Here is a 9,495-nt window from a genome sequence, read left to right as displayed (position 1 = left end):
TTATGCATGAAAGAAACCACTGCAGCCCCAAATTTTGTAGATATACCTGATTCTAAGAAAATACCAACCATCTAGAAGGTCACAAATACCAGATGGGGAAAAATGTAGAAATAAAAGTCAGAGTATGGAACAGAAGTCCAGGGATAGGCAAATCAGGGATGAATCAGAGATTGGTGTGGGAGGAGAGATGAGGTCAAGAAGCTCTGTTGATCTTTAAACTTGCATTTCTGAGCCATGTGGGAAAATAGCGTGTGGGTGTTTTGGCCTGGCTTAAACGATAGTGTGTCAATAGAAAACAAGCCTGCCATATATATTTACTCCTCCATACTATTTTGATCCTGCCAGCCTGGAAAATACAGGCTAGAAAATTTTTACTTATTCTTTTAGGTATAGTTCAATGATGATCAGTTCTCTCTGGCTTTCTGGATTCCTATTATCTTCATTCCACTTTGATTTCTTCTTTTCTCCCCTAGCTGTTTAAGCATGTCTCTGTTATAGTGCTTAAAAAGTGCATTTATATTGTTGCTTGTCTGTTTTTTTTTTTTTTTTTTAGTTTATGAATTTTTAGATGATGAATTCATTGAAGGCTAGAATTTAATCTCGTGATTTTTAGTTCCTGGCACATAACTTGAGATACACTGAATTCTTAATAAAGGTCATACATGTTATTGAATCATGGTGTTTTTATATGGCACTAAATGTCTTAGCATAATGGATGCCTTAGGAGTTTGATAATGTTTAGTTCAAAAGTCTTCAATGCATCAGTTTAAATTTTTGTAGTGATATTTGAAATATCTGTGTACAGTTATAATTTCTATGATTTAAGTGCCTAGTAATCTTTAATATAATTACAAATATTTTAGTTATAAAATCAGGTTTCATTCAAAACTTTTTGACCATTCTATGGAAAGTTCTAATTTTAAGGAAGTTATAGATTGTAAAAATCACGGTGTGTGAAACTTTAATTGTCTGCCCTTTGTGAATTTTCAGTTAATCTGAGGAACTTTAGTTCTAATTTACCTGGACTAAAATACATTTCCTTAATCTGTGCTTAACTCATGGCAACAGACTCGTTGCAGAATGAGTCTAAGAGTTACTTTCCAATGTTTTGATGATCTGTGATCTGCACATACTGTGTATACCAGTAAAGACTGCAAGTATGATTTGCTCTGTTATTTTCATGAATAAAATTAATTGAATGTTTATTGCCAGGCACTGGCAGGTGATAAATACTTTACACAAATTATTGACTTGGATTCTTTCTTTTATTGATAAGAAAAGTAACTCTTGGTGGGATTAAGTAACATGCCTAACCCCACCCAGCTGGCAAGTGGCTGATCAGACAGTGTAACCCCAAAGCCCATATTCGTCACCATGGTGCTATTTCACCTCTGTAAAGGATGAATGAAAAATAGCTACTCAATTTGACTCAATTTGATAAGATATTGTTTGGTAATACTGGTTCTGCTTCTGCAGACTCAAAGTTAGGTCAAGAGAGGCTCAGAGGTTTCTTGGCACATGATACAACTTAACAGAATTTTTCAATTACTATGCAGAGCATCACGGAGCCAGTCTCAAACTCCTCTGATTTGTGTGCTTGAAATTCCAATCCCTTGTGAAATGGCCAAGGATGTTTAAAATTGGAAGAAGCTTCAGTAGGCTGTCCTTCCATGACCTCTTTTTTTGCCTCAATCACAATGTATGTGTGAGTCTAGGGAGAGCAAGATAGAGACCATTTATTTCATAGCAACAAGGTTCTGTTGCTGGGCATTTTGTGTGTGTGTGTGTGTGGTGAACGTCTCTAATTTTATTTTATTTTAATTTATTTATTTTTAAATATTTTATTTATTTGTTTGACACAGAGACAGCACAAGCAGGGGGAGCAGCAGAGGGAGAGAGAGAAGCAGACTCCCTGATGAACAGGGAGCCCGATGATGCAGGGCTCCATCCCAGGACCCTGAGATCATGAGCTGAGCTTAAGGCAGATGCTTAACCGACTGAGCTACCCAGGTGCCCCGTGATTTTTTTTTTTTTAATATGTAAGGCTGAGCTAAGAAACTAATTGGGTAAGTAAACTGGTAAACTATTTGAAAAATATAACAAATATTTTCTGAAAAACAAAATAAACCAACACAGGGCTAGAACAAATGCCTATATGTAATGTTGCATTTTTTTTTCTTTTTTTTTTTAAACCTCTGTAAGTCAATGCTATGCCTAAACAGAAGAAAGAGAGAAACTGAAGGAGGCAAGAAGCAGCGCATGGACTCTTGTAGCACATCTTGCCTTCAGATCAGCGTAATAGCCTGTATGTGTGGTAAGCAGCTGTGAGAAAGGTGATTTCCCACCCTGCAGGGGTTATTTCCTTGGGACAAAGAATGAAGAGCAATGCCTACTGATGACAGTGAAGTGGGCACTTATCTTCAGAGAATTCAAATGCAATGAATGATTTGTACAAAAACCTAGGAAAACTAGACCAGAATATATTCCTACATATATGTATGTGGAATAAATTAGTATATCAATTTATAGGGGAATTATTAAGCTCTAGGTCAGATCAGCTGTAATAATTGAATTTTGCTCTTGGATTGACTACAATAATAATTACCAGATTAATTTTCCAAGCCAGGTACACCAATTGACTGCAATGAATGCTCTCTCTGCACGCAGAATGTACAGAGGTGAGGCAGGCAGTGTCACACTATTCTAACCACCTGTTATAAACAACGCTTTTAGGGACCCGAAGAGACATTTTTCCAAAGAAGTCATGCAAATGACAACAGACACATGAAAAGATGCTCAGCATCATGAATCACAGGGAAAGGCCACAAAAAGTTATCATCTTCTACCTTTAGGGATGGTTATTATCAAACAAACAAGAAATAAATGCGTTGAGGATACAGAGAAAAGGGAAGGTCGTGGACCATTGGTGTGGATGAAAACTGGTACAGCCACTCTGGAGAACAGTGTGGAATTTCCTCAAGAAATTCCACATCTGGGAATATCTCCAAGGAGATGAAATCATTATTTTGAAGAGATATCTGTACTCCCAAGCTCATTATTCACGATAGCCAAGGTAGGGGAAAAGCTGAGTCTACCAGTGGCTGCTTAGGAATTTTTTTCTCTTCCGCCACCTTTTCTTTATTGTGTTGAAACAGACATAAAATAAAATTTACCGTCTTAACCACTTTTAAACATACACTTCAGTGGTATTAAACACACTCACTTTGTTCTACAGCCATTACCACCATCCATCCTCATAACTCATTTCGATTTGTGACACTCAAAGTCTATACCTATTAAACAATAACTGCGCATTCCCCCCTCCACCCAGCTCCTGGTGAACACTGTGATATTTTCTGTCTATGATTTTGATGACTCCAAGTACCTCATACAGGCGGAAGGACACCTTATCTGTCTTTTTCACTCAGTATAATGTCCTCAAGGTTCATGCTGTTGTAACATTTGCAGGATTTCCTTCCTTTTAAGGCTGAATAATGTCTCATTGAATGTATACACCACATTTTGCTTAAACACTCATTGGCTGATGGACACTTGTATGCTTCCACTTTTTTAGCTATTGTGAATAATGCTGCTATAAATGTGGTGTACAAATAACTCTTTGAGATCCTGCTTTTAATTCTTTTGGGCATATATCCAGGGGAATTGCTAAATCAATATGATAGTCCTATTTTTAATTTTTTGAGGAACTTCCATGCTGTTTTTCCAGTGGCTTTACCATTTTACATTCCCACCTAACATTTATTGCTAACACTTGTTTTGTTTTTTTAGAAAGTAGCCATCCTAATGCGTACGAGGTGATATCTCATTGTAGTTTTGATTTGCATTTCCCTTATGTACAGTATCTTTTCATAAGCTCATTGGTCATTTGTATGTCTCCTTTGGAGAAATGTCCATTCAAGTCTTTGTCCATTTTTGAATCAAGTTTTTTGTTGCATTTTAGGAGTTCTGTGTATATTCTGGGCATTAATTCCTTATCAGATATATGACTTGAAAATATTTTCTTCCATTTGTAGGTTTTCTTTTCACTGTGAATAGTGTCTATTGATGGGTAAGGAAGATGTGATAGAAATATACAATGGACTTTTATTCAGCCTTAGGAAAGATATTTATTTATTTATTTATTTATTTTTGTGAGAGAGAAAGAGAGAGTGCATGTGTGAATGAGCACAGCAGGGGAAAGGGCAGAGGGAGAAGCAGACTCCCAATGGAGCAGGTAGCCTGATGTGGGACTTGATCTTAGGACCCTGGGATCATGACTTGAGCTGAAGGCAGATGCTTAACTGACTGAGCCACCCAGGTGCCTCATGAAAGAAATCTTGTCATTTGTGACATTGTGAATGTATCTGAAGGGCATTAGGCTAAGGGTACAAATACTGCATGATATCACTTATATGTGGAATTTAAAAAAACAAAAAGTTGAACCCATAGAAACAGAGAGTAAAAAAGCCATTATCAGGGGCTGGGGGTCGGGGGGTGGGCAAAATATAGAAAAGTTGGTAAAGGGTACAAACTTTCAGTTATAAGATCAATAAGGTCTTAGGATCTAATGTATAACATGATGACTATGTTGATAGCACCAAATTGTATAATTTAAATTTGCTAAGAGAGGAAAATTTAAGTGTTTTTACCAAAAAAAAAAAAAAAAGGAGAGAGAAAAAAGAAGTATATGAGGTGATGGATGTATTAATTAATTCCATGTGTTAGTCCTTTCTCAGTGTATACATATATCAAATCATCAGAGTGTACACTTCAAATATTCTATAATTGTACTTGGCAATTATCCTCTGGTAAAGCTGAAAAAAAAAAAGGAGTAGCCTCCTGGAATATTTGTAAAAAAGTATAAAAATAAAAAACAGAAAACCAAGCCCTATAGGAGTTACTGTAGTACATTATGGTGCCAGATGAGGAGGTAGAATGGAAAAGTTTGAATATCCCCTTGGTATATGACAAAGCTGTATCATTCTATCAGCCAGTTACTATTTACTGAGCAGCTATTATATGTGCTTTGATACAATGGAAGGGATTCAAGACCCCATCACCTGATCACAAAGCCCAAAAAGAAAGGGAAAGGAAGAAAAAGGGTGACAAAGATAAACTTTACCATACTGGTCTTGAGCCTTGGTTAGGAAGAAATCACTTAGGCAAACTAAAGATCCCTGGGGTCTCCTTTGCCCTAATGTCATAGCTTGTCTATGCCATGTCTTGCCTATTGTCATGCCATAATCGTATGAGAGATAAGTCTCTAATCACAGTTTTAAAATAAATATAAATTAATATGCTACTCCCGTAATTTGAGATCTGACTATAAATGGGAGCTTTTATGAGCTAAAGACTATTCATGGCAGGTCCTTTACTGGCCCTAACAGCCCCTCGCTACTATTTAGAAGGGGCTCCTCTTCTTCAACACAGGTTACTACCATCATATGATTTTGTTAAAACCAGACACTGTACTTCCCACCAGCAGGAAATTATCATACTACATATACAAATATGCAGTGCCTTTGGTTTGCATACCTCTCTCTTAAGTTATGCAATGGCATAACCTATGTCTTTGATTCAAGGAACTATGGGCATATATAGTAGTTGAACATTTCTTTTAAGTGAATATTTATGTAGTGCCAGCTTCATCTGACATTTACATGTAAAGTGCTCAGAAAACAACCTAGAACACAGTAAGTGGTGGGGATGTCAGAGATTTTTATGCTATTAACCCAGTTGAGACACACACACACACACACACACACACACACACACACACACACACATTCTACACGATAGATACTCTAGCTTTTTTCGCTAAAATGCAGTATACGTGTTCCTAAAAAACATCACATTCTACAAATGTTTGCACTAAACCAGCAGGGTTCATAGGGAATATAGGGTAAAAAGAGACCATCCAAAACAAGCAAAACTTTCTAAGCACAGCATCAATAGAATTAATTAAAATGGCACATTTTAAAAACATGATAAATGCCTGATAAGTAAAATGGGAGTTTATGTGTAGTTTTCTCCTGATCAAGAATGTAGAAAAAAATGCTATAGAAAATACAGGACTTTAACGTTCTAAAAATGTGGAGTTTACTGCACTTAAGGCTGTGTAAGGAAGAACAAACCCTTCTTTTTAAAGATTATTTATTTATTTATTTGACACACAGAGAGAGAGAGAGAGACAGGTTCCCCGCCAAGCAGGGAGACTGATGTGGGGCTTGATCCCAGGACTCTGGGGTCATGACTTGAGCCAAACTGACCTACCCGGGTGCCCCAAGTACAGACACTCTTTAGAGGTGACATGCACCAAGTCAGGAAGCACCATGTAGATAGTCATTGCAAGACAGATTATGTGCCAAATCAAGTCAAAACAGTAAGAGCGAGCCCAGTTTTCACCACATACAGCCCGGCATTTCCTCAAAGCTCACACATCTGAGTCTTCACATACCTTGAATTCAGCTGCTGATACTTAGTGATGTGAAACACAAGCCATGTAGAGAAAAATTTCATGTGAACCAGCACATTAATGCATTATATTGATGGCATTCTCTCATTTACCAGTCATGAATGAGTCAATTCACATTACACAGACACATGTTGTAGCAGAGCAAAAGTATGTCTTCATTTCACCAATGAGAAAATCAAGGAACCAGTGGGGAGGCGGGTAGGGGAAGGGTGAAATAGGTAATGGGGATTCAGGAGGGCACTTGTGATGAGGGCTGGGTGTTGTATGGAAGTATTAAATCACTCCATCTTACCCCAGAAACTAATATCACACTGTATGTTAACTAACTAGTGTTTACAAACTTAAAAAACAAAGGATATTTAGTATTTAGAGCCCTCCCTGCCCCCCAGAAAAAAGAAAAAAAAAAAAAAGAAAAGGAAGCAAGCCTGGAAAACTTACCTAAGGTTAATAGCCAGTTAAGTGCTGAAACCAAGGTTTGAACCTCGATGCTTAATCACTTGGCTTCACTGCTTCTTTCAGATTTTGTAAATGATTTCAAGAATGAAAACTTCCATTATATCAAAGCACACACAATAGGTGCTCTTTACTGAGCAGCTGATTGAATGAATCAGCTTTTTCATATACTGAAAGTATATACAATATTTTCCATTCTACCTCCACGTCCGGCACTAAAATAAGGTAAGACAGTAAGTCCGACTGCATTTTCAGACTTTAATTCCTGCAGTTCTCAGTCCAGTGGTGATTGAGATGTCAGCTGTCCCTCCATTGCCTTCTGTGAACTTGCCCCAAAAGAATTTGTTTCAGATAAAAACATTAGTGAGCTGTATAGAACTTGCTGGTTCTTTCACAGGTGATTTGGAGGAAGGAGGTAATACTGTGTATGTCTATAAGCAAAAAACCTGAGGTACTCCTTCAATATAAAGTCTTTTTCTTTGCCACAAGACCATCAAGGGTCACTTAGCTCACTTCCCTGATTTATTGCCTAAATTTATAACTTTATTCTTCCTTCCAGATTTTTTCTGGACTTTCAAGTGTGATTTTTAGTAGGAGAGGAATCTATCTTCTCCCTCAGTTCCTACCTGTTCACATGCATACTCATTTGGGAGCCCCGCAAAATAGAATCATCTAGCTACCAAGATGTAAACTCTCTGCAGTGTTATAGTAACTAAAGTTTTTTTTTTTTTTCCAAATTGCATACTTATTTGTCATATGTAATTCACAATATGGGGCAAAATACCAATAGATTAAACTGTCCCTCCAAATATTTACCTTTAATCAAATTCATAATCAACAAAGCATACTAATGAAATTCTGTTTACTTGGTGTAGGGCAGATTGTGTGTGTGTGTGTGTGTGTGTGTATGTGTGTGTGTGTATGTTCCTTTACTCTTTCTTGGTCTATTCTCAGTCAACCACTCTACGCCACCTATTGTGATAAGGGTCATGTGACTGGTTTATGGGCTAAATTTGTAAAGAAAAATGCTAATTCAGGTTAGGCTCTGAGTAAGAAAAAGGAATCAAGGTTGACTCCAGTGACCCTTGTACCTTTTATTGGCCATCATTTCTTTATTCACAGTGGGCTTCTCCAAGATACTTCGGTGCACAGCTACCCACAAACAATTGCACATCTTAATGTTCTCTCTCAGTGTACCATTTCAGTCTTAGAGTGATTTTCAGGAATGTGTTCCCAGATAACTTGGCACACAGCTGCATCAGCTGATTAGCTCCAGAACGTTCCATCTAGTGTCTTGGGCAGGTTTCACAATTTGCCTTTTGGGTGACTGAATCATACATGTAAGGATCATTATGCTATCTTGGCCATGCCATGTCAAGGCCTTTTCAGTCACCTGAACTACATTCTAAGAAAGAGAAAATTGTTAAAATCTTAGCTTTTAACTGGTGATGTTTTAAATAAAACTAAGTGTTGCTATGGCTGAGGTCAAAATGTTGTTGCTTGTGTTGTCTTCTGGGATTTTAATGATCTTCCCGTCTCACATTTAGGTCTTTCATTCATTTTGAATTTATTTCGTGATGGTGTAAGGAAGTGGTCCAGTTTCATTCTTCTGCATGTGACTGTCCAATTTTCCCAACACTATTTGTTGAAGGGACTTTTTTCCACTGGATATTCTTTCCTTTGTCAAAAACTAATCAGCCATAGAGTTGTGGGTTCATTTCTGGGTTTTCTATTCTGTTCCATTGATCTATGTGTCTGTTTTTGTGCCAGTGCCATATAGTTTTGATTACTTCAGTTTTGTTATATAACTTGAAGTCCAGAATTGTGATGCCTCCAGCTCTGCTTTTCTTTTTCAGGATCGCTTTAGCTATTCAGGGTCTTTCGTGGTTCCAATTAAATTTTAAGATTATTCTGTGAAAAATGTTGCTGGTATTTTGATAGGGATTGCATTAAGTGTATAGATTGCTTTGGGTATTTAGATTGTCCATTTCTTCTTCTGTGAATTTTGGCAGATTTTGTATTTTAAGGAACCAATCCATTTCATCTAGGATACCAACTTTATGTGCATCGAGTTGTTCGTAATATTCCTTTATTATCCATTTAGTAAGGGATGATTGTCCATTTTTATAAAGGGATCTGTAATATTGTCCTCTCTTCCATTTCTGATATTAGCAATTTGTATCTGCTTTATTTATTTATTTATTTATTTATTTATTTATTTATTTATTTTTGGTTAGCCTGGCTAGAGGTCTATTAATTTTATTGATTTTTTCAACAAGTTTTTGATTTTGTTGTTTTTCCTATTGATTTTCTGTTTCAGTTTCATTAATTTCTGCTCTACTTTTCATTATTTCTTCTAGTTACTTTGGATCTAATTTGCTCATTTTTTTCTGTTATCCTTAGGTAGGAGCTTAGATGATTGATTTTAGAGTTTTCTTTTTTGCTAATACATGCACTCAATGCTATAAATTTCCTTCTAAGTACTACTTTAATTGCATCCCACACATTTTGATAAGTTGTATTTTCATTTTCATTTAGTTTAAAACATTTAAAAATTTTCCTGGAGA

Source organism: Enhydra lutris, unplaced genomic scaffold (genome assembly GCF_002288905.1).
Source record: "Enhydra lutris kenyoni isolate GAN:26980312 unplaced genomic scaffold, ASM228890v2 scaffoldscaffold3, whole genome shotgun sequence".
NCBI classification, from domain to species: Eukaryota; Metazoa; Chordata; class Mammalia; order Carnivora; family Mustelidae; genus Enhydra; species Enhydra lutris.
This window is presented reverse-complemented; position numbering follows the sequence as displayed.